This window comes from Sus scrofa, chromosome 7 (assembly GCF_000003025.6).
Source record: "Sus scrofa isolate TJ Tabasco breed Duroc chromosome 7, Sscrofa11.1, whole genome shotgun sequence".
Taxonomy (NCBI): Eukaryota; Metazoa; Chordata; class Mammalia; order Artiodactyla; family Suidae; genus Sus; species Sus scrofa.
Genome location: NC_010449.5, coordinates 21535563 through 21558262, shown reverse-complemented (window position 1 = coordinate 21558262; position 22700 = coordinate 21535563). Strand labels below are relative to the sequence as shown.

The 22700-nt window shown below is 40.0% G+C and overlaps 8 non-coding genes across 8 annotated transcripts; 4 read left to right on the top strand and 4 right to left on the bottom strand.

Moving 5' to 3' along the window:
* Positions 1625 to 1698, bottom strand: TRNAI-AAU. Its single transcript has one exon. It is a non-coding gene; the product is annotated as a tRNA-Ile (tRNA).
* On the bottom strand, positions 3679 to 3752 carry TRNAI-AAU. Its single transcript has one exon. It is a non-coding gene; the product is annotated as a tRNA-Ile (tRNA).
* TRNAT-AGU lies at positions 7372 to 7445 on the top strand. Its single transcript has one exon. It is a non-coding gene; the product is annotated as a tRNA-Thr (tRNA).
* On the top strand, positions 10207 to 10279 carry TRNAV-AAC. Its single transcript has one exon. It is a non-coding gene; the product is annotated as a tRNA-Val (tRNA).
* TRNAS-CGA lies at positions 13772 to 13853 on the top strand. Its single transcript has one exon. It is a non-coding gene; the product is annotated as a tRNA-Ser (tRNA).
* On the top strand, positions 14949 to 15021 carry TRNAR-ACG. Its single transcript has one exon. It is a non-coding gene; the product is annotated as a tRNA-Arg (tRNA).
* On the bottom strand, positions 19459 to 19532 carry TRNAI-AAU. Its single transcript has one exon. It is a non-coding gene; the product is annotated as a tRNA-Ile (tRNA).
* Positions 20508 to 20580, bottom strand: TRNAF-GAA. Its single transcript has one exon. It is a non-coding gene; the product is annotated as a tRNA-Phe (tRNA).

The following is a 22700-nucleotide window of genomic DNA, read 5'->3' as shown; positions in this document are numbered from 1 at the left end:
TAAGAATGCACACATCAGAATACTCCACTCACTGACTCACTTGTTCAATCCAGTGTAGGGGAGGAAAAGTTCTCTTTCCCTCTACCCTTCTAAGTTCTCAGCTAGGGCTGCTGTAATAAAAGCAAATTAAGAGGAGGAAAATATACAAAATATACAAAATTTTGATATGATATTTATATAATTTTATATGATATGGGAGCCCTCCTAAGGAAATGAAGACCCAAGGATGCAAATCGTTGCTTTGATATACTCTTATTTAACTGGAATCTTTTGGCATTTATTTCCCACGATTTATCTTTATCACAACCGCAGCAGACAATGTGGATAACTAAGCAACATTCTTAGGGGCAGAAAACAGAATCTACACTAATTAGCTAAATGAAAAGGGATTTCTTAAGAGTTCACAGAGTTTCTGGAAGGGCAGAACAAAGCGTGGATTCATGAAAGTGCTTAGTAGAAATCTTACTGCTACCACTTCAGGTTCCAGAAAACCTTAGATACACATAAACTGAAACACCAGCGCATCCACGCATGTGTGAAAGGATTTCAATCTAAAACAGAACTGTGGATATGAAATGGAAAGTCTCATACATGCACCCTCAGAAGAATGCTTCCCTTAAGTGCCTAATTTACAGAAGATGGAGACTTATCTCCTGTTCAATGAATATCCACTAAAGATCCCTCCCCATCCTCAAGCGAAAGAACTTAACGCTTGGACTGTGGCTGGACTTCCTCCTCTTTGCACTCCTTGCCCACAAATATAGCCATCCCAAGCCTTCAACAGACTCACATGGGGCTTGCTGCATCATGCCTTTCCTGAATTGCAATTCCTCTGCTATTCCCAAACAAACTCGATTTCTGGTCATTTGAACTTGCCTCAATTTATCTCTTTAGTTAAACTAACAAATGCCAGAAGAGCTATCCAGGCTTCAAGTCGCAATATTAACTTCTCCAAGTTTCACACATCCACTCAGCAAAAGCTATGTGACACAAGGACTCCTAGTGACAAAGAGGTCTGAGAAGTTTAACTGTACTGCTGCAGGATCCAGTGTACAGGAGGCACACTACAACGGGGTTGTAGATTGAGCCAATCTACATATACTCCTGGTCACAATTGTTATCTGGTATCCATTTCACCCTTTTTCTGTCTGAGTATAACTCTAATTTTGATCAGATATCCACTACTCACGCATGAAACTAAATAACTCAGGAGATTCTACCTCCATTTTAAGTTCTGGGAGCAATTCATGATTAGTCTAAGATGAAAATGTAAATGTGTGACAAGTTAACATATTTAAGTTTAAAACAATGAGTAAAGGTATTCCCCTGCTGGCTCTTATCAGTTCAGAGGTGGGCAAGGAACCTAAAACGTCATAATCAAACTTTCATAATTGAGAAGAGATTATGATTTCCTTTCGAACCGCGAACAAAGAGTACTGTCTCAGGTGCTTCAGACCGCAATTTAGTACACAACACCTTCCAGGTAGCTGTGAAACAGCACGGGCTAAAGCCAACGAACTAGGCAGAACTTAAAGCTCTGTCTTATTCTTTCACGTTGCTGGTGATTCTCCCAGTGTAGCAAGGAGTTAAGGTGCCTTTTAGTAATACTGCAGCAAATCAAAAGTGGCCCGTACGGGGATCGAACCCGCGACCTTGGCGTTATTAGCACCACGCTCTAACCAACTGAGCTAACCGGCCCACACACGAACGGTAGTCTTCCTTAATATATTTAAAAGCATTGACTTCATGGACTCTCCTTACTGAAAATACGGAAATTTTGTCATCCTTATTCCCACGGGGCCTACTTTCATTAAAGGGAAAAGAAGCCTTCATCTTTGTCAAAAGTGAATCTTGCCTTTCAGAAGAAACTTAGTTTTCTTGAACGCACCTATTTCTTCCGGAAAGACACTCGCGTTCAGGAATGGGCTTCTTTCTCCCCAGGAAGCCGGAAGACCTTGAGATCCAGGAGGACAGATGGGGAAACTGACACAATGAGCACCCAACAGGTCTTGAAGGACTTTAGTCTAAACCGTGGAAACTTGAATTTGCCCTCAAAACATAGCAGTGATGGATTCAGGACATCCTATCCCAAGGTATAACACCTTGGCATATTGAATATTTTAAACGGAAGAAATTTGAGAAAATGATGTAAGCTGGAAGGCCACTCTGACTTTCCCCACCCTCACCATTCTTCATTAAAACGGTAAAAAAAAAAAAAATGCCCTTTCTTGTATACCAGGAGGAAGACATTTTTATCACCAGATCAAGGAACTGGGTGTGACTGTACTGGTCGAGAAATCTGTACAAACAAAACTTGTTAAACGAACTCTTTTCTCCTAGTCACTTCTTCACCATTTACTACCCATAGCTGAGACCCTTTTGTCCTGTCACTTCATGCATTTATTGTTTCTTTGTCTACAAGATAAAAATCTACCTGCTCTGGTCATTTTTCTTTGTTCTTTGTAGATGAAGAATCCCATCTACATGTGAAAATCCAATAAAATTTCTATGTTTTTCTCTCATTAATCTGTCTCTGTAAGTTCAGGTTTAAGACCCAACCAGGGGCCTTAGGAGAGTCAAGGAAAACTTTTTCCTCTCCCACAGAATAATTTACCTATCTGATTTCTGGGTTTTAAAAATGGCTCTTAAAATAGGAGTGTTTCTTCTAAATGGACAGGAGATCACTAAGTTACTATTTGTCAGGCATTTTGCTAGATAACTTGGTAAACATTATGATTTTAATTCTCATTATTACACTATGCACTAGAAATTAACATCTCCGTTTTACCAATGAAGAAACTGAGATTCAGAGAGAGTCAACACTTTCATACATATTTCCAATATATCTGTAAAGAAGCTGTTCATCCCTTCTTGGAACCAGTGCAAATTCTACTCATATTATTTTGTAACAAGTAGGAAAACCAATTGTAACGAAAATGGAGTTGAAACATTTGAGAGTAAGTGAGGACTTTGATATATTTGGCATCTTGGGCACTATAATAAAGGATGAGATGGAGAAAGGGTCTCCCAAGCTGAAAACCCTTTGAGAATGATAAGAAGGAGTGGTTGGAAAAACAAGAGCAGCATTTTTACAGAACAAACTAATTTAAAGAAATCCATCCATCCTTCCATCTGTCCATCCCTGAGAAAAATTAAAACTTCCTTCCACAAGGAAATAATAGAAATGTAATATTAGTTATATATATATATATAACTTTGATATATATATGATATATATATATATATATATATATATAAACTTTGATAATGAGACTGAGGTAGGATAAAACTCAAGGTGAAAAACTCTGAAATGAACTCAGAGAGTGTAATGAACAAAACTGCATGAACAAATGAGGAACTAGATCTGAGGAGAAAAAAAAAAAAAACAGCTTGTTCTTTGAAAAGAACAAAATGAATTTGGGAATGAATGTGATGTGAGAATAAAATGGTCATGCTCTATAAGGTTGATCCCAGAATTGCTATGCTACCGTGAGGGGATTAGGGCATCAGTTTACTCCGCTAAGTAAGGTTCCAGAACCTGCAAAGAGTTTGAGGGAAATGTGATTGTTCTACAAATCTCAGATTCTTTTCTCTGAATAATTTGTACGCCAGAGGAAAGAACACTAATATGCTAGGAATAGGTTTCCATTTCGGAGGCAAAAAACGTACTGACTGACTTGGCCCGTACGGGGATCGAACCCGCGACCTCGGCGTTATTAGCACCACGCTCTAACCAACTGAGCTAACCGGCCAGAACCTGTAAAACTTTTTTCAGATTGTAGGCAATAATTAAACAGCATCGCCTTAAAATTTTTGCTGGGAAGGAGTTACTTCCATTCTTCTCTTTCTTCTTCATTAGCCTGGGGAAATGGAGTAGGAGAGAGGAAACAGCTCCTTATTCTGCTTCAAGGAAGTATCTTTCTTCCGGAAAAACTTAATCTTTCTCAAACCTCCAATTCTGACTGAAGAAGATTCAGCCCAATGTCCCCAACCAAGATTTCCTGAGACCTCGACAGGTAGATCACGGAACCGACCACAGAGCGGCCACAGGCCTCGAAGGATTCAGCTCCCGCGCTCCGGATCCAGATTCCCATCTTCGAGACCATTCCAGGCATGTCAGCTTCTCTCGAAAGCCTCGAGATCTGGAAACCTGCACCCCGACGTCGCCTAGGCTCGGGTGGTTCTGCTGCCTCCAAAACCCTGGATCAGAGTCCGTGCGTCCCAGGCCTCAGCCTCCGCATGCGGAAAAGTCACGGTCTTGGTGCTGCAGAGCTAATCATTGAACGCTTGGTGGAGCCCTAGTGAGGGGCCGGGATCGGCGGGAGAGAAAGATAAGGGATGGCTTCTTAAGAGCCTCTGACCCTATACCTGGGCAGAACCAATCAAAGACAAGGGATATCGAAGCCAAGGCGTGTTCTGAGTCAGGTCCATTACCTGGACTGCAGAGCAACTTTGGGCTCTGAGAGACCCGGGGAGTCGAGGTCCACATCCGGCACCTCAATGGAAAGAGGCGGGAAAACTTCGTGAGGCATAACAACGAGGTACACCCTTTCCAGTTCCGGCCTGATCTACCTGCGGGCAGGTGTCAACCCAAGGAGGGGCCGGCCAGTAGAGAAGCTAATTCCTGAGTCACCCTCTACATTCTTTGTTGGGTTCTTCTTCCCTCCCTCCCACCACGACTTTCTGTTAAGGATAGTATTTTCAGAAGTCATTTGACCCGGGTATATCTAAAAAGCCCTCTTTATAATCTCTCCCTCCATTTATAAGTACATGTGTGCGTATATATCTATATGCATTACATAGTTTCCTTTGGATATGCCCTGCTAGTATATAAAGTGTTTGGTACCCGGTATTCACTTTTTCCCCCCTAGAAATGAGAATCATATCCGTTGACTAGCTAAATTTGCCATTTATTCTCTAACTTTCCATTTCAATCCTTTGCTTTTAATATCATAAATATCAATGATTCTTTGGTCCTTTATCACCTTTCACTAACTTTATAATATTTTGAATCAGGTGTCTTTATTTGTTTTGGTCTGTGCTGAAATTCCGAACGTTTGTAGAGCAGAACCTCATTGTAGTATCTATCATTCTTGTTTTACAAGGGTACTTGCTATGGTTAAGTGATTCTTGAAAACCTGGGCTACATTCAGACTTACCTTGATAGTAGGCCGCACCCACTTGCTTTTGTCATAGGTTGTTCCCCAGGAAGTAGACACTGAGATGGAGATTTGTGAACGGGGTGGGGGGGGGTGGCATTCTTAGAATTAACAGCAATGAGAGGGTGAAAGAAGCAGAATTGGGAAGAGTCAGAAATTGAACTTCATGTTATAACAGAGGCCTCACCTGACCCCTCTGCAATATCTGAACCTGAAATGGCCCTTTACATATGTTCTGAATTGAGGCTGGAGTTGAACCACACCCAGGGGCAAGTGTAACTTTGTAAAGAGCATGTGCCTCTTTTCTCTTGAGGACAGTGACCAGAGACCAAACCAGTTTTAAGCCATCAGCAATCTACATTTCTAAAGTTAAGAAATAAGTGCTGATATCCTGGAGGGTGATTTGACAGATGCAACCCAGTGCTTTTAGCAATCATGTATCAAACATGCCCAAATTTTTAACCAGTAACCTCTCCTTCAACACACTAACAAAGAAGAGAGCAGGTATGGTTATAACAAAATGATGGTTAATAGAAAGTCATTTCATTTTTTTCTTTTAAGGGTTCAACAAAGGTCTCTGATCCTCCCCCGCTTGCCAGATTTATAGTCTAGTGGATCCAGTGGTGTCCAGGCTAGAACAATTTTTTAAGAGAAGATAGCTATCTTAATCCACTCCTGGTATTTATTCTTCCAAAAGAACATTTTTCTTGTTTTTTTTTTTTGTATTATAGTTGATTTACAATGTTGTGTCAATTTCTGCTGTATAGAAAGTGACCCAGTTATACATGTATATACATTCTTTTTTCACATTACCCTCCATCACATTCCATCACAAGTGATTAGATATAGTTCCATGTGCTATACAGCAGGATCTCATTGCTTATCCACTCCAAATGCAATAGTTTGCAATTACTAACCCCAAACTCCCAGTCCATCCCATTCCCTCTCCCTCCCCCTTGGCAACCACAAGTCTGTTCTCCAGGTCCATGAGTTTGTTTCTTTCTGTGGATAGGTCCATTTGTGCCATATATTTGATTTCAGATATAAGCTGTATCCTATGGTATTTGTCTTTTTCTGACTTACTTCACTTAGTATAAGAGTCTCTAGTTCCATCCATGTTGCTGCAAATGGCATTATTTTGTTCTTTTTTATGGCTGAGTAGTATTCCATTGTGTATGTATACCACATCTTCTTAATCCATTCATCTGTCGATGGACATTTAGGTTATTCCCATGTCTTGGCTATCGTGAATAGTGCTGCAATGAACATGGGATAGGTGTGTATTTTTCAATGAAAATTTTGTCCAGATATATGCTCAGTAGTGGGCTTGCTGGATCATAGGATAATTCTATATTTAGTTTTCTATAGCAGCCGTATCAATTTACATTCCCACCAACAGTGTAGGAGGGCTCCCTTTTCTCCATACCCTGTGCAGCATTTGTTATTTGTAGACTTATTAATGATGGCCATTCTGACTGGTGTGAAGTGGTTCCCCATTATAGTTTTGATTTGCATTTCCCTAATAATTAGTAATGTTGAGCATTTTTTCGTGTACCTGTTGGCCATCTGTATATCTTCTTTGGAGAAATGTCTATTCAGGCCTTCTGCCCTTTTTCAGTTGGGTTTTTTTGCTGTTGAGTTGTTTGTATATTTTGGAGATTAAGCCCCTGTCTGTTGCATCATTTCAACTATTTTCTCCCATTCTTTTGGTTGTCTTTTTTTTTTTTTTTTATAGTTTCCTTCTCTGTGCAAAATAGGTTCCACTGGTTTATTTTTGTTTTTATTTCTATCGCTTTGGGAGACTGACTTAAGAAAACATTTGTACAGTTGATGTCAGAGAATGTTTTGCCTATGTTCTCTTCTAGGAGTTTTATGGTGTCTTATGTCCAAGTCTTTAAGCCATTTTGAGTTTCTTTGTGCCTGGTGTGAGAGTGTGTTCTAGTTTCACTGATTTACATGCAGCTGTCCAGTTTTGCTCAGCACCAATTCCTGAAGAGACTTTTTCCCATTGTACATTCTTGCCTCCTTTGACAAAGATTTATTGAACAGAGGAGTCCAAAAGAACATTTTTTGGTTTTGATTGAGACAAATTTTCTTTTTTTTTTTTTTTTTTAACTGTTAATCACCCAAAGAACCAGTTACTGTAAACTCATTGCAAGAGATGTGTGAAATTATTTTCAAATATTGTGTAACTGAGAGGGTAGGCATATCGGGCTCCGTGGCTTAGCTGGTTAAAGCGCCTGTCTAGTAAACAGGAGATCCTGGGTTCGAATCCCAGCGGGGCCTGCAGCCTACACCGAGTATTTAAATTTTAAGATCTAACATGACAGATGTACCCCACAAGGTGAGTTTAAACGAACTTGAACTGATCTTCTAATACTCAGGATTTAAGCTGTTTACAGGAGGTAAGCAGGATTACCTGAGGTTTGTCCAGCTGTTTGGAATGAAGTGAGGGAAATTCAGCTTTAGGCTCTTACCTTTTAAGATAGCCTTTATATTTGCCTGATTACTGAGAGATTTAATTGTTCTTGCAATATATTTACCACTCAGAATGGAGTTGGCACTCAATTTTTTATTTTTATTTTTTACAATGGAGCAGTAAATGACGAATGGCTTTTCTAATTTCAAGGTAATTTGAAAGTATTTATCAATTATCTCGGAGAAACAATGGATAGTTCACTGAAGCAGAAACTCATGGTCAGTGGTGATGAGTTTAAATCTTCTGCTGCTGAATCATTCTTGGTACTTACCACTTCTACTAAACCTGACGTTTTCTCTTGCATTTTTGCTCTTAGCCCTATTCTAAAGGGGGGAGGGAGAGAAAGAGCTAAAAAAACTAATTGAACTTTGAGTACTGAAAAAGGTGCTTCTACTTTTTAAGTGACTCTGGACTCTAGGACATCACTGAAATTTTTGAAAAGGGAGAAGATGATGTCATCTTAAAAGAAGAATGGTTAGCAACAAAACATATAAAGCATCTAAAAAGAATTTAGAGGCAAATGAAAAAGCATTTTGAGACTGGAAGTCTCAGACTCTTTTCTGGACAGATTTTTACATAAAGGTTCTGAAAATGACATCAAATCCTAAAAACATAAGTCTTTCTATTTTACCTGCTCTCTTTCATTTGGCATTCTAAGATGTAATCTGAAAAAAAAAAAAAATCGGTCAGATTCTGCAAATGCCCATTCCTCAGTGCTTAGTAATGTGCACAGATTTCAATAGGCAATGATTGCATCATAAGTAGCTTCTTGCTTCTCACTGTCATGGCCAAAAGATTAATAACTCCTTTGCTGAGCATCTAGGAATGCAAATACATCAAAAGACTGACATTTTAAGGAAAACTTTTAAAATAGAATTGAATCTAATCAGTGATAGCCTATACCTCCAGAAGTGTTGAGTACTAAGTAGGACTAAATGAAAAGATTGTTTCTCTATAAGACAGTTTTAAACAAATCATGGACATTCACAATTGCATCTTTGTTAAAGGGTCTTCTCTTTAATTGAAATACCATTACTTCCTTGACCTAAATTATTCTTCATTCAAAATTCGTCCCCCATTAAAAGTTCTCTGGCTTGGAATCCTCAAATGAACAGGATTTTGTGCTCTTGATGTAGGTCTGACATTGTCCTAGGCCAGCTGTGTGGTTCTTCTTCAATTCCAGGTATTCGTTCCCCCATCTTGGGCACTGGGTAAACTTTGGTGAACTGATTTGAATGGAATGACCCTTAAAAAGGTGAAAAGTAAGGCATGGTAATGATGGAAAATGTTGGAGAAAGAGAAATGATTAGGAAGTGTTTCCACTTGATGCCCAAGCAGGGAACTTTAGGTGTGCGAAGTGAATATGTTAACAATACACTATGGAAAACTACTTCCAAACATTGTTACTCTGCAGACTCAACAAGATCTGGATTCAACTGTCCTTGTTTCCTGTTATCATTCTTTCATCTCTGGGTCTACAATTCCACACAAGCAACATCTTAGGCATCTTGAACATCCACAGATTGTTGAGCTTAAAGTTCTCTGAGTCTCGTACCCCAACTACGATAAAACATAGAAAGATTGAAAACACTTGGCACTTTCCAGGGCTGGACATTTACATCTTGGCTTCCTGTGCAGTTTCTGGACCTGATCTGTCTTTCAAAATATTCATGTCTGAAAAGTGGTCTCTCCCTAATTCCAAACTCATATTTCCATCTCCACCTGGACTTCATATAAGTACTACTTGCACAGTACACATGAACTCAACTGATCATCAATCCCACTGGAAAGCTGTGGTTAAACTTGACTCCTCCTGCTGCCTCACCCCCCCCCCCAATCAAATCATCACAAAGTCTTCCTGATTTTACCTTCTGCATATGAGTGATATCTTTCCCTTCTGTTCATTTATTGATTCTTATTTGGATCTTCAATATCTGTTTACCACAATCCACAACAGCCTCCTTCTGTTCTCCCTGTCTTCAAGACTTGACATCAAAAGCCATTCTCAATGCGGCAGACAAAAATTCTGGCTTAAAATACAAATATTATTTCCTCCTTAAAGTTTTCCAATCTTAAACATTTCTTCTTCAAATATATGTATTCAAACCTATATGTTTCCCTCTAAACATTGCTTTAATTGCGTGTGGTATTTTCATTCTTTCAGTTCAAAATATTTTCTAGTTTCCATTGTACTTGTACTTTATTTAGAAGTGTAATGCTTAAGTTTCCCAGTATCTTATTATTTTCTAGTTATCTTTTTTGTTATTGACTTCTAGTTGAATTCTGTTACTGTAAGAAAATATTTTTTAAATTACTTTAATTCTTCAAAATGCATTGAGACTTGTTTGCTGGCCCGTGTTTGTTTTGGTGAGCCTTCAAGAGCATGAGGTTAGTTTCCAATTTTCTGGCTGTTCTAAACAGCTTCTCTGAACATTACCAAACGTATCTACATCACAGTAGATACACGCATTTCTACTGGTATGTAATACCATTGACTTCAAAAAATTGTCAGACCTAGGGTATCAAGGAGTATTTATATCCTTCTGTCTGCAGCGCTGTCACTGCGAGGTTTCCGTAGTGTAGTGGTTATCACGTTCGCCTAACACGCGAAAGGTCCCCGGTTCGAAACCGGGCGGAAACAACCGTCGTCTCTGCTTTTTATTTCGAGTCATTTTCGATTTCAGCACATCTGTAGCCAGCCAGACTTCAGAACACAGCTGGACATGTGACCTTTGGAAGTCCAAGATGAAAAGCTGTCCCGAAGCCACAGCCACCTGCGCTTAACTCGCAGTTTCGCCCCTTCCCAGCCCGCTCGCGTCGCGGGCGCCTCTGCTGCGCTCGGCGTCTTCCCGCTAGAAGGGAAGGGCCCGACTGGTGTCAACCGGGGGAGACATCACTGCACAGGACCCCGCCTGCGCGGCGCAGGCGACACTGGCTCCCTCGGACGTGTGGGTTTTCTGCAAAGTGACCTTCTCCTGAACTTCAGAGGAAGAAAAGTGCTTCCACTTCGTAACAGCAGCGACCACACAGTAAGAATCTAGCTATTATTATGACTATTAGTACCGTACAGTAGTTCCAAAGTCATCAGGCGTGGATGGAGAAGAAGCGTTGTGGGAAGGGCGGGGAGTGGAGGGATAAATAAGAGGAGATTCCTGCTCTCAAGAACTCCCCGAATATCTGTCCTGAAGAAAGGAGACTCTTACGTGCATGTTCGGACCGGCTCTCTTCCCTCGGTTCCCACCACCGCCAGGAAGATCCTCTGGGACAGTTTCTCCGAGAGGCTTGATCTTAGGTTACTCAGTTCCAGTGGGTGTCCCCCAAAGGGGGAAATTCAAGACCCCAGGCCCAGGGCGAACTCGAGGCCCTCGCTTGTCTCCGGGAGCTTCCTCTTCAACGGTATCAAGGCGAAGTTCCTCTAAAACAGCATCTGGCATCCAGCTCCGCCCCAAGTCGGCGCCCAGCAGCCAGAGACCGTCGAGGATGAAAGGTAGGGTCCTGGGACATTCCTGGAATCAGTTAGGTATTCGCGCAGTTTGAGGGATTTCCCGGACATAAGAAAGGATTGAAAGGTTTGGTGACTTGTTTGTGTGTAGTTCCTGGCATATTTTTGCTAAAAATCACTTAGGGAGGACAGGTTTTCTTTTGGAATGAACGTAATCCTGGAAGGAGAGTGCTTCTATTTTCCTGACCCAAGTTCAGCGAAATTATTTCCTTATCTATCGACTGTTATTAAACTCAGTTACCTTTCGCGCCTGCACTTAGTGACCACACGGTGGCGACAGAGACTGGTATCTCCGGATGGGACTCAGGCCCTCAATTTGCCCCCATCGAGGACAAGGAGGAGTCTTTGAGGTCTTTCTGATGTGAATTCTTTCAGACTCATTGGTGGGGGGAGTTAATTGGTTTTCCTTAGAGGTTAAGGCACACCAAATCTCATGTTCTGGATATTTTGGCTGGATAAAGGCAAGAGGAGGCAGAAACTAGCACTTTAAGAGACCGATACATATTACAATTGTAGATGTCATATTTAACAACACATTATGTAAAACCACCCAAAATGCCAACTCTTGAGTATCACATCTTCTGGTATCAGAGATGAGAAGGGAAACACCTTCACAAAGGGAAATTTATGCCCCGCTTTTAGGTAGAGAGGGAGACAGAGAGCCTTTCCTGTGTTTGCTTTTTCTCCATTGCCTTCAAAACCATCCTTATGGCAATGGCATATTCTGATCCCTTCACATGCTGTGTTGTTGAAACTTGTAACAGGAAAGAAATAGCTAGAACATAAATAGCTACCATTTATTACCAGCTATTAAATCAAGTAGTTTTCATAGATAAACTAAGGAGCAAGCCTAAGGGGTAGGTGCTATTGCTATTGGCAATCTCTTTTACTTGTATCATTGCAGAAGCTGAGGAGTGGTGAGGTTAAATTACTTGCTTAAGATTACCCTGTTTGGAGCCTGTATTTGTACCATGAGTGTCTGATACTAAAGTGTTCCACATTATTGTAGTTTTCTATAAGAAGTATGAGCCTGTAGAAAGACATGGCTATTTAGAGGATGAAACTGGGTATAGAATATGAAAGTGGTTTTTCCAGTTTAGGGAGAGGCAGAGAAAACCAGATATGAATAGTCTCAGAAGACATGGAGAGTAACCAGATAACTCTAGCAAACATATGCTTGCTGTTGGTATTTTTCCATACTAATAAGGAACAATTGGACATTTTCAGGACAAAAGGAGAGTTGAATTTTTCCATTTAAGGGAATGGTTATGAACAACAGTCCTGATGCTGAGGCAGTTTTCCCTAAGACAGATCACATAGATTTCTGCCCATGTACGTGAGCATCAAAAAAGTTCTAGTCAAATACATGGTTCTTGCAGAAGAAGATGTTTGTTCTGAATCATCCCAGTCCCTCATAGTTCTCCCTCTTTCCCCAAGTCAGCCAAGATTGCTTCATTATCCTCCCCCTCAACTCCATCCCAAACCCTTAAGGCATCTCTGGAAGAGTAGAAAGATCTTTTGGCTGGAAGGCTGAACACTGGGTTTCAATCTTGGTTTTATTATGCTGTGATCCTGGGAAACTCAATAACCTCTCTGGATCTCATTTTCTCGTCTGCAAAATGGGACATTAAAACCCATTTCATTCATTTTCAACAAATATTTATTGAATGTCATCAATGTACCAGACAGTCCTCTAGGTACTGGTAGCCTTGCAACATATAGATAAAAATCTCTGCCCTCATTGGAGTTTGCACTATCATAGAGGAGAGAGAAAATGTCCAAAATAAATAAGCTAGTTAAATAGTGCATTAAATGATCATGAGTGACATGGAGAAAAATAAAGCAGAGAATGGGGAGGAGAAGCACTGGCATGAAGGGAGTTTATAGTGAAGGGAGTTTCACTGACAAGGTGATATTTGAGAAAAGATCTGAGGTAGATAAGGTACTGAGTCACACATTTATCAAAGCAAACGATTACCAGCAGTGCAAACAGTCAGTGCAAAGGCTCTGAGACAGCACTGTGTCTGTTCTATACTATGAAAAACAAGAAGGCAAATAGTAGCTGCAGCAGAGTGGGCAAGAAGGAGTACAGCCAGAGAAATGAGATCACAGACAATCCAGTAGGCTCAGTGAGGACTTTGGCATGTCCTCTGATGAAATGAGGAATTGATGATGAGTTTTGGCCAGAGCTTGCCATTAAGTATTTTAGAAGGATTGCTAGTTCAGAAGGATCTCTCTGATTGCTTTTCACAGAATGTTTTGTAAGGATGAAAAATGGTGGAAGAAAAGAAACGCATTTAAGATTTTTGAAATATTCCATGTTAGAGGTGAATGTTTCCTGGACCAGGGTGGTAGCAGTCGGGCGGTGAGTTTTTCATTCTGAAGGTACAAGAAAATTCCCTCACATCTGAGGAATGAAAGAATAATTGGAGTAAAAAATGTTCTCAGGATTTTTTTTTTCTTAAATATTTGAAAGTTGAAATTACCATTAAGTGAAATATGCAAGCCTGGAGTTGAAGAAGGTTTTCTCGGGGACATTCAGGAACCAATGGTCCTATCTTTTCTTCCACCTTGTGTGGAAATGATGCATACTTATCTTTAGCCTAAGCAGTGGAAATTCGACCAGAAGAGGCTGTGATGGCCGAGTGGTTAAGGCGTTGGACTCGAAATCCAATGGGGTTTCCCCGCGCAGGTTCAAATCCTGCTCACAGCGGTATTTTTTTCCCGGTGTGATTTCCAGTTTTAAGCTCTCGCAGAGAAATCCCTTAGGTGGCAGAACCTAAGTTTTTAGAGGGTGGACGCCAGGCAGACTTGACCTCCATCATTCTTTCTTGTTGTGTGATCATCGGTGAGCCTCCTGAGCCCACCTCCCTACTGTACACGAGCTCTGGGCTTAAAAATGCTGGCTACGTTGGGAGGAAGATGTTTAAGAGACCACAGCAGCAAAGTGAACAGAGACGTTGGTTGGAGTTTCAGGGGGTAGTTTCTCTTTGCGATCATAGAAAGCCAGTAGCTCCTATAAAACAATCCCAGGCAACAGTCTTCAATATTTGTCCTGACATCGGAGACCGGTGAGAGTCATAAAAATTAAGATAATCCATCACATTTGCCAAGCTTTCTTTAAGAGTAGCACTTTATACCAACGAGGAAATTGAGGCACAGAGAGGACATATTTTAACTTCTGACTTTAGCTTGCATTTTAATCCATACAAAACCTCGCCTCTTTTATAAGTGCTTTTGTGTTTAGCTCTTTTGCCAACTTTGAACGACTAAGTACATTTTAAGCCAATTTTATATGTTAGTAAATGAATTCCTCTTTTCAAAGTTTCTTCATCAAATGAGAATCTTAAAGTGTGTGTATTCTTTTACTGAATTCTTGTCTCCTAATTGCATTTTGTGTTTACTGCATTTTGTGGGCAAATGAATATTCTGAAGAAGAAGAAAAGAAATGAAAAGAGCAAAACTAAGTACTAATAGAAGCTGGATAAGAGAATGTGAAATGGAGTGAGTAAACAGGGAATAGAGGAAATTGAGTCCATAGAGATGAGTTCAAGCAGCAAAAGCAACTACATACTGAGCACAAACAAGTTTCCATTGTTTTCAAACAAAACATTTTATATAAATGTACATTATGCAACTAAATCACAAAAGAAATCATGCTTTCCCAAAATCAATACAGTCTCTTCTGGTTTTTATCCCTTGCTAAATTAAAAGAAACCAACCAACCAAAACACCCTAATTATTTCTTTGGCTGACATAAACTGTGATAGTAATGAAAATAATAATATGAAAAGCCTTTTGTGGGTATGGGCCAGTGGCGCAATGGATAACGCGTCTGACTACGGATCAGAAGATTCTAGGTTCGACTCCTGGCTGGCTCGATAAAATAAGCCCACTTTTTCCTTCACATTACCCTAGGTCCTTTTCTCAAAAGGGTATTGAAGCAATTTTTAACCGAATGTATTTTCATGGAACTGATCTTTTCACTTTCCATCTCAGAAACATCGAAGGACCCATCCTGAAAGATTTTCTTCCTACCTTTCATCTTTCGTTGAGCTTGATAAAGGAGATTGGCTGAAAAAGACCATTTGAAGAAAGGTTATAACATCAAAGAAGCATTAAATAAAAGCAAGTGGGGGGAAAAATGTCCTACCAGTATCTTCTCCATCAGTATTTTTCCCCATTGAAAAGAGTTTTCACTCATAGGGGACTCTCCTGCACAGCTCTTTCCTCGCATGGCTACCAGCAAAAAGAAAACGCACATCTCCTGGGGAAATGTTGAGTCAAGAAAGGATCAGCTTGTGGGGACGCGGGATGCAAAAGCTCTTTGCCTCAGTTGGGCCCTTTGGTCAGAGCTTGGCCCTGAATCTCCGCTAATGCCACTCTCTCCCACCAGCCCCAACAAGCCATCTTCCGGACAAAGGCAGGAGCTGGGGAGGAAACTGGAGAACCAAGACAGAGTCCAACCCTCCTCCGCCCCACTTATTTTGGTAAACACCCCAGGAGAAAATGAGGCGGTAAGGCAAACGTGCGAAGGAAGCTTTGGAGCAGCCACTCTGAACAGATCTGCCTCATTTCTCCGTGTCTTGACACAGCAGAGAGGCTGGGTTGAGAATCATTACCAAGCAGAGGAAAATTCCTGTAAATAAACCAAAAGAGCACCTCAATACGTGGGTTGATTTCCGAATGTGTAGATTATTTCCTCGCTCTGCATCGCAGGTAACTTTATTGAAGTTGCCAGCGTGCGCTCTTAGATGCACGAAGCCTGAAGCGCGCTCTGGCTCCAGGGTCCCAAGTCGGTTGGGCTGTGAACAGGTGGAAACTAGAGCTGGAGGCTTACAGCTCCGCATTCCATTCCTGGCTCTTTACTGCTAAAAGGAGAGGAGATTTTCCGTGAAACCAAGCGGCAACCTCACTTGGAGCGGGCATTTACCTTGGAAACTGCCTAGGATAAGGAAACAGAAGGAAGCACAGATACTATGGTAACAAATCCAGTGTCTTGCTGCTGTTAGGATTATGCTCTAAACCAAGTCACTGGCCACGACGAGCCTGCCTCCTTTTCTTGACTGAAAGGTTTTTTTTTTTTTTTCAATTTTTCTTTATTACTCAAATGAATTTATCACATCTGTAGTTGTATAATGTTCGTAATAATCCAATTTCACAGGCTTTCCGTCCCACAACCCAAGCACATTCCCCCACCCCCAAAATTGTCTCCTCTGAAGACCATAAGTTTTTCAATGTCTATGAATCAGCATCTGTTCTGCAAAGAAGTTCAGCCTGTGCTTTTTTCAGATTCCACATGTCAGTGAAAGCATTTGATGTTGGTGTCTCATTCTATGCCTGACTTCACTTAGCATGATAATTTCAATATCCATCCATGTTGCTAAAAATACCAGTATTTCATTCCTTTTAATGGCTGAGTAATATTCCATTGTGTATATGTACCACATCTTCTTGATTCACTCCTCTGTTGATGGACATTTAGGTTGTTTCCATGTCTTGGCTATTGCAAATAGTGTTGCAATGAACATCAGAGTACATGCATCTTTGGGAGTCATGGTTTTCTCTGGATAGATGCCCAGGAGTGGGATTGCTGGATCAAAGGGTAGTTTTATGTTTAGTTTTCTGAGGAATCTCCATACTTTTTCCACAGTGGTTGCACCAATTTACAGTCCCACCAACAGTGTACTAGGGTTCCTTTTTCTCCACAGCCTCTCCAGCACTTATTGTTTTGTAGGATTTTTGATGGTGGCCATTCTGGCTGGTGTAAGGTGGTACCTCATTGTGGTTTTGGTTTGCGTTTCTCTAATAATGAGTGATGTGAAGATCTTTTTATGTGTTTTTTGGCCATCTGTATGTCTTCTTTGGTGAACTGTCTGTTTAGATCTTCTGCCCATTTTTTGATGGGGTTGTTTGTTTTTTTGGTATGGAGCTGCAGGAGGTGTTTCTATATTTTGGAGATTAATCCCTTGTCAGTTGATTTACTTGCAAAGATTTTCTCCCATTCTGTGGGTTGTCTTTTTGTTTTGTTTAGGGTTTCCTTTGCTGTGCAGAAACTTTTAAGTTTGATTAGGTCCCATTTGTTTATTTTTGTTTTTATGTCATTACTCTAAGAGGTGGATCTGAGAAGATGTTGCTGTCATTTATGTTGGAGAGTGTTTGGCCTATGTTTTCCTCTAAGAGTTTTATCATGCCTGGTCTTATATCTAGGTCTTGAATCCATTCTGAGTTTATTTTTGTGTATGGTGTTAGAGAGTGTTCTTATTTCATTCTTGTACATGTGGCTGTCCAGTTTTCCAGCACCACTTATTGAACAAGCTGTCATTTCTCCATTGTATAGTCTTGCTTTCTTTGTCCTGTTGGCTGTAGGTGTGTGGGTTTAATTCTGGGCTTTCTATCCTGTTCCACTGAACTCTATTTCTGTCTTTGTGCCAGTACCATAGGGTTTTGATGACTGTTGCTTTGTAGTATAGTCTGAAGTCCAGGAGCCTGATTCCTCCAGCTCCATTTTTCTTTTTCAGGATGACTTTGGCTATTGTGGGTCTTTTGTGCTTCCAAAAAAAACTTTAAAATATTTTGTTCAAGTTCTGAGAAAAATGTCCTTGGTAATTTGATAGGGATTGCATTGAATCTGTGTATTGCCTTAGGTAGTATAGTCATTTTGATAATATTAACTCTTCCAATCCACGAGCATGGTATATCTTTCCATCTATTTGTGTCATCTTTGATTTCTTTCATCAGTGTCTTACAGTTTTCAGAGTACAGTCTTTTGTCTCTTTAGGTAGGTTTACTCCTAGGTATTTTATTCTTTTGGATGCGATGGTAAACGGGATTGCTTCCCTAATTTCTTTTTCTGCTCTTCCTTTGTTAGTGTATAGAAATGCCGTCGATTTCTGTGTATTAATTTTGTATCCTGGGAGTTCCCGTTGTGGTGCAGTGGTTAAGGAATTCGACTAGGAACCATGAGGTTTGTGGGTTCGGTCCCTGCCCTTGCTCAGTGAGTTAACGGTCCGGCGTTGCCGTGAGCTGTGGTGTAGGTTGCAGACGCAGCTCGGATCCCGCGTTGCTGTGGCTCTGGTGTAGGCCGGCGGCTACAACTCCAATTCGACCCCTAGCCTGGGAACCTCCATATGCCACGGGAGCGGCCCAAGAAATAGCAAAAACACAATAAAAATTAAAACATAAAGATTTTGTATCCTGTGACTTTGCCAAATTCATGGATGAGCTTTAACAGTTTTCTGGTAGAGTCTTCAGAATTCTCTAGGTATAGTATCATGTCATCTGCAAATAGGGATAGTTTTACTTCTTCCTTTCCAATTTGGATTCCTTTTATGTCTTTTACTTCTCTGATTGCTGTGGCTAGGATTTCCAGAACTATGTTGAAGAGTAGTGGCGAGAGCAGACAACCTTGTCGTGTTCCTGATCTCAGAGGAAATTCTTTCAGCTTTTCACCATTGAGAATCATGTTCGCTGTGGGTTTGTCATATACGGGCTTTATTATGTTGAGGTAGGTTCCCACTATGCCTACTTTCTGAAGGGGTTTTATCAGAAATGGTTGTTGGATTTTGTCAAAGGCTTTTTTCACGTCTATTGAGAGGATCATATGGGTTTTATTCTTCAGCTTGTTAATGTGGTGTATCACACTGATGGATTTGCGGATATTGAAGAACCCTTGCATCCCTGGGATAAATCCCACTTGATCATGATGAACAATCCTTTTAATGTATTGTTGGATGCAGTTTGCTAGTATTTTGTTGAGGATTTTTACATCAATATTCGTCAGTGAAATTGACCTGTAGTTTTCTTTTTTTGTGTGGTATCTTTGTCTGGTTTTGGTACCAGGGTGATGGTAGTCTCATAGAATGAGTTTGGGAGTATCCCTTCCTCTGCGATTTTTTGAAATAGTTTCAGAAGGAGAGGTGTTAGCTCTTCGCTAAATGTTTGATAGAATTCGCCTGTGAAGCCATCTGGTCCTGGACTTTTGTTTGTTGGAAGTTTTTTAATCAAATGATTGAAACTCTTTTAAAGCGCCAAAATAATACTGTCTCCTGAAGTTTCACAAAAACTAAGCAGGCACATTTCGTAATCCTTCCCTGAAACACAATCGCCTCGTTCTCACACTACTCCAATTGTCTTCAATAAACTTTTTATGTTATTTTACTTTAAAAAAGGCTCAGGGTAGGGGGCAGAAGGAAAACACACGGTCTTTTCGGTGGGCCAGAAGGAAGTTGCCTGAGTTTTCAGTTACAGGCAAATGTGGGTTTTTAATTGAGACCTTCCACCCAGGTACTGGGAGAAAGCCAAAACTGAACCTTACATGGCCCGTACGGTGATCGAACCCGCGACCTTGGCGTTATTAGCACCACGCTCTAACCAACTGAGCTAACCGGCCAACTGTGGAGAAAGAAATGCCTCTTTTACACAAATAAATCCATTTACATTTTTCTGTGTGTCTAAACACTTATAAAGGGAATTTCTTTCCCATTCTATCAAACTGCATTTATAGACTTTGATGGGCAACCTATACTATATCAATTCTTCGGATTTGGATTAGAAAATCCATGGAGAAATTTTTGTGCAGATGCTGGGTCTAGTTTATTGGTGGAGAAAGCACTGTAATAGGATTTTCAATAGTAAGTGAAGGGAGCCTCCAGTTTTTAGAAGCATGTTCCTACTAGATCACAAACTGTAAAATTCTTTTTATGATTTGCAACTTAGTGACTTAATATTTTCTGTTGGTATTAAAATTCATCTGTTAAGGGCTCAAGTCCCGCCAGAGTCTTCCAAGTTTTATTCCTCTGGTCTTCAAGAGCTCTTGTCCTGGGTTTTAAGAGCTAAGGCTTCTGAGTGCTCAAACATTACAGAAAAGAATCTGATACCTCTTCTACAGTCACACGTCCTCTTCACTCGTCAAAATGAACTCCATTATGACTTTTAAATCTTCTTGTACATTTCAAAATGTGTGTATAAGACCCCTGATGTTCACAAAGAAAGCCATCGCTAAAGAATGATGAGCTTGTTTTAGCAGTTTGAACATGGAAAGTTTTACTGTAAGTGGAGAATTGAAAGTGCTTATGCCCTCATTCTTATTGGTGCCTTTAAAAATATCTATGTGCACACCAAATAAAGCACTAAAGGTGTTTCTGTTTTTGTTTACCTCAAGGAATTAGTGGAAGCTGTGGCAAAATCTATGCGCATAGGCACAGAATTGCGTTTTGCCACAGATATCACAAAGGCCCTTTCCATGATAGAGGTAAATGTATGTACCTCCTCACCTTACAGATGGCACTATGGAGTTAAATATTTGAAGTGGTAAATGGTGCTGAGTTCAGTGTCTCACATTCACCAAAGAGGATAAAAACGCTGATGCCGAAACCCGGGATTGAACCAGGGACCTTTAGATCTTCAGTCTGACGCTCTCCCAACTGAGCTATTTCGGCCGCTTGCGGAACCACTGGCTATCAATTTCTCCCTTTAAATGGTCTTAACAACCTCTTCCATTTTGGAAAAAAATGAGAACACTTTGTTTTGTTTTCTGAAAATGTGTTTCCCATTTCAAAAACACTCGTACCAACAAAAAAATAAGACAATGGGAAAAAATAAGACAATGGGAAAACATCAGGATTTTCTGAGTATGGTAGGAAGAACAAAAAAACACTGATAAAAGAAAACAAGTATGATTCTCAAGGATATGAACTGGGTAGCTTCCTGGTGGAATGGAAAGCTTCCTAGAATTCAAGACAATCCCATTTGGAATCATTTCTAGCTTGGCACTTAAATATCTTTTATATTTTTAGTTGTTTCTATTCCTTTGCCTTTATATCTTGTTGAGGTATGTTGTAAACAGGAAAATACTCAACTACTAAGTGTTGATTTTTACAATTTTGCCTCCCTTTGTCACCATGCGTGCTCCCTGTGTTCCCTCTCAATCCAGTTAGCCACTGTTCTGAATTCTTCCACTATGCTATTGTCTTTTGTTTTTGCACATTGAATTCAGTAGAACCTGCCTTATTCTGTCTGGCTTTTCTCTCAATATTGTCCTTGAGATTCATATAAAAGCAGTTTGTTCCTATTCATTGACTTCCACTTTATGGATATATCACAATTTACTTATCCATTTTAATGTTGATGGATATTTGGTTTTCAATTTCAGGTTATTATAAAAAGCCCGGAACCTTCTCGTACATGGTTTTAGGTGAACATAGTCATTGATTCATTAGATAGATACATAAAAGGAATTGTTGGTCTGTAGGCTACACATATATTTAACTTTTTTAGTTGCTGCTAAACAGTTTTGCAAAATGCATATACCAGTTTACACTACTGAAAACAGTGTATGAGTCTTCTGGTTGCTTCTCAGCCTAACCAACACAGGATATTGTTATTTTAATTTTAGCTATTCGGTCCAGCATGTAGTGATAGTTCTTTGAGATTTTGATTTATATTTTTGGTCATTATGATATTTTACATCTTCTCATATGCTTTTCCCCACTTGAACAAATTGAATTGATTGTTAGTTTTTTAGTTTTTTATTTTTTATTTTTATTTTTTTATTACTCAAATGAATTTATCACATCTGTAGTTGTATAATGATCATAACAATCTGATTTCACAGGATTTCCATCCCACAGCCCAAGCCCCACTCCCCAAACTGTCTCCTCCAGAGACCATTAAGTTTTTCAATGTCTGTGAGTCAGCATCTGTTCTGCAAAGAAGTTCCGTCTGTGCTTTTTTCAGATTACACATGTCAGTGAAAGCATTTGATTTGGTGTCTCATTGTATGGCTGACTTCACTTAGCATGATAGTTTCTAGGTCCATCCATGTTGCTAAAAATGCTGGTATTTCATTCCTTTTAATGGCTGAGTAATATTCCATTGTGTATATGTACCACATCTTCTTGATTCACTCCTCTGTTGATGGACATTTAGGTTGTTTCCATGTCTTGGCTATTGAAATAGTGTTGCAATGAACATCAGAGTACATGCATCTTTGGGAGTCATGGTTTTCTCTGGATAGATGCCCAGGAGTGGGACTGCTGGATCAAAGGGTAGTTTTATGTTTAGTTTTCTGAGGAATCTCCATACTGCATTCCACAGTGGTTGCACCAATTTACAGTCCCACCAACAGTGTACTAGGGTTCCTTTTTCTCCACAGCCTCTCCAGCACTTATTGTTTGTAGATTTTGGATGATGGCCATTCTGGCTGGTGTAAGGTGGTACCTCATCGTGGTTTTGATTTGCATTTCTCTAATAATGAGTGATGTTGAAGATCTTTTCATGTGTTTCTCGGCCATCTGTATGTCTTTTTTGGAGAACTGTCTGTTTAGCTCTTCTGCCCATTTTTTGATGGGGGATTGTTAGTTTTTTAAAAAACTGTTTTGTACTTCATTATTTATTGTGACTACTAGTCTTTTGTCAGACATATGTGTTGCAAATAACATCTCCCAATTTGTGACACATCTTTAGTTCTCCCAATTTTGTATTTTTAACTTTTTATTTTAACGAAGTCTAATTTATCAATCTTTACTGTTAGTGTTTTTTGGGATCCTTTTACAAAAAC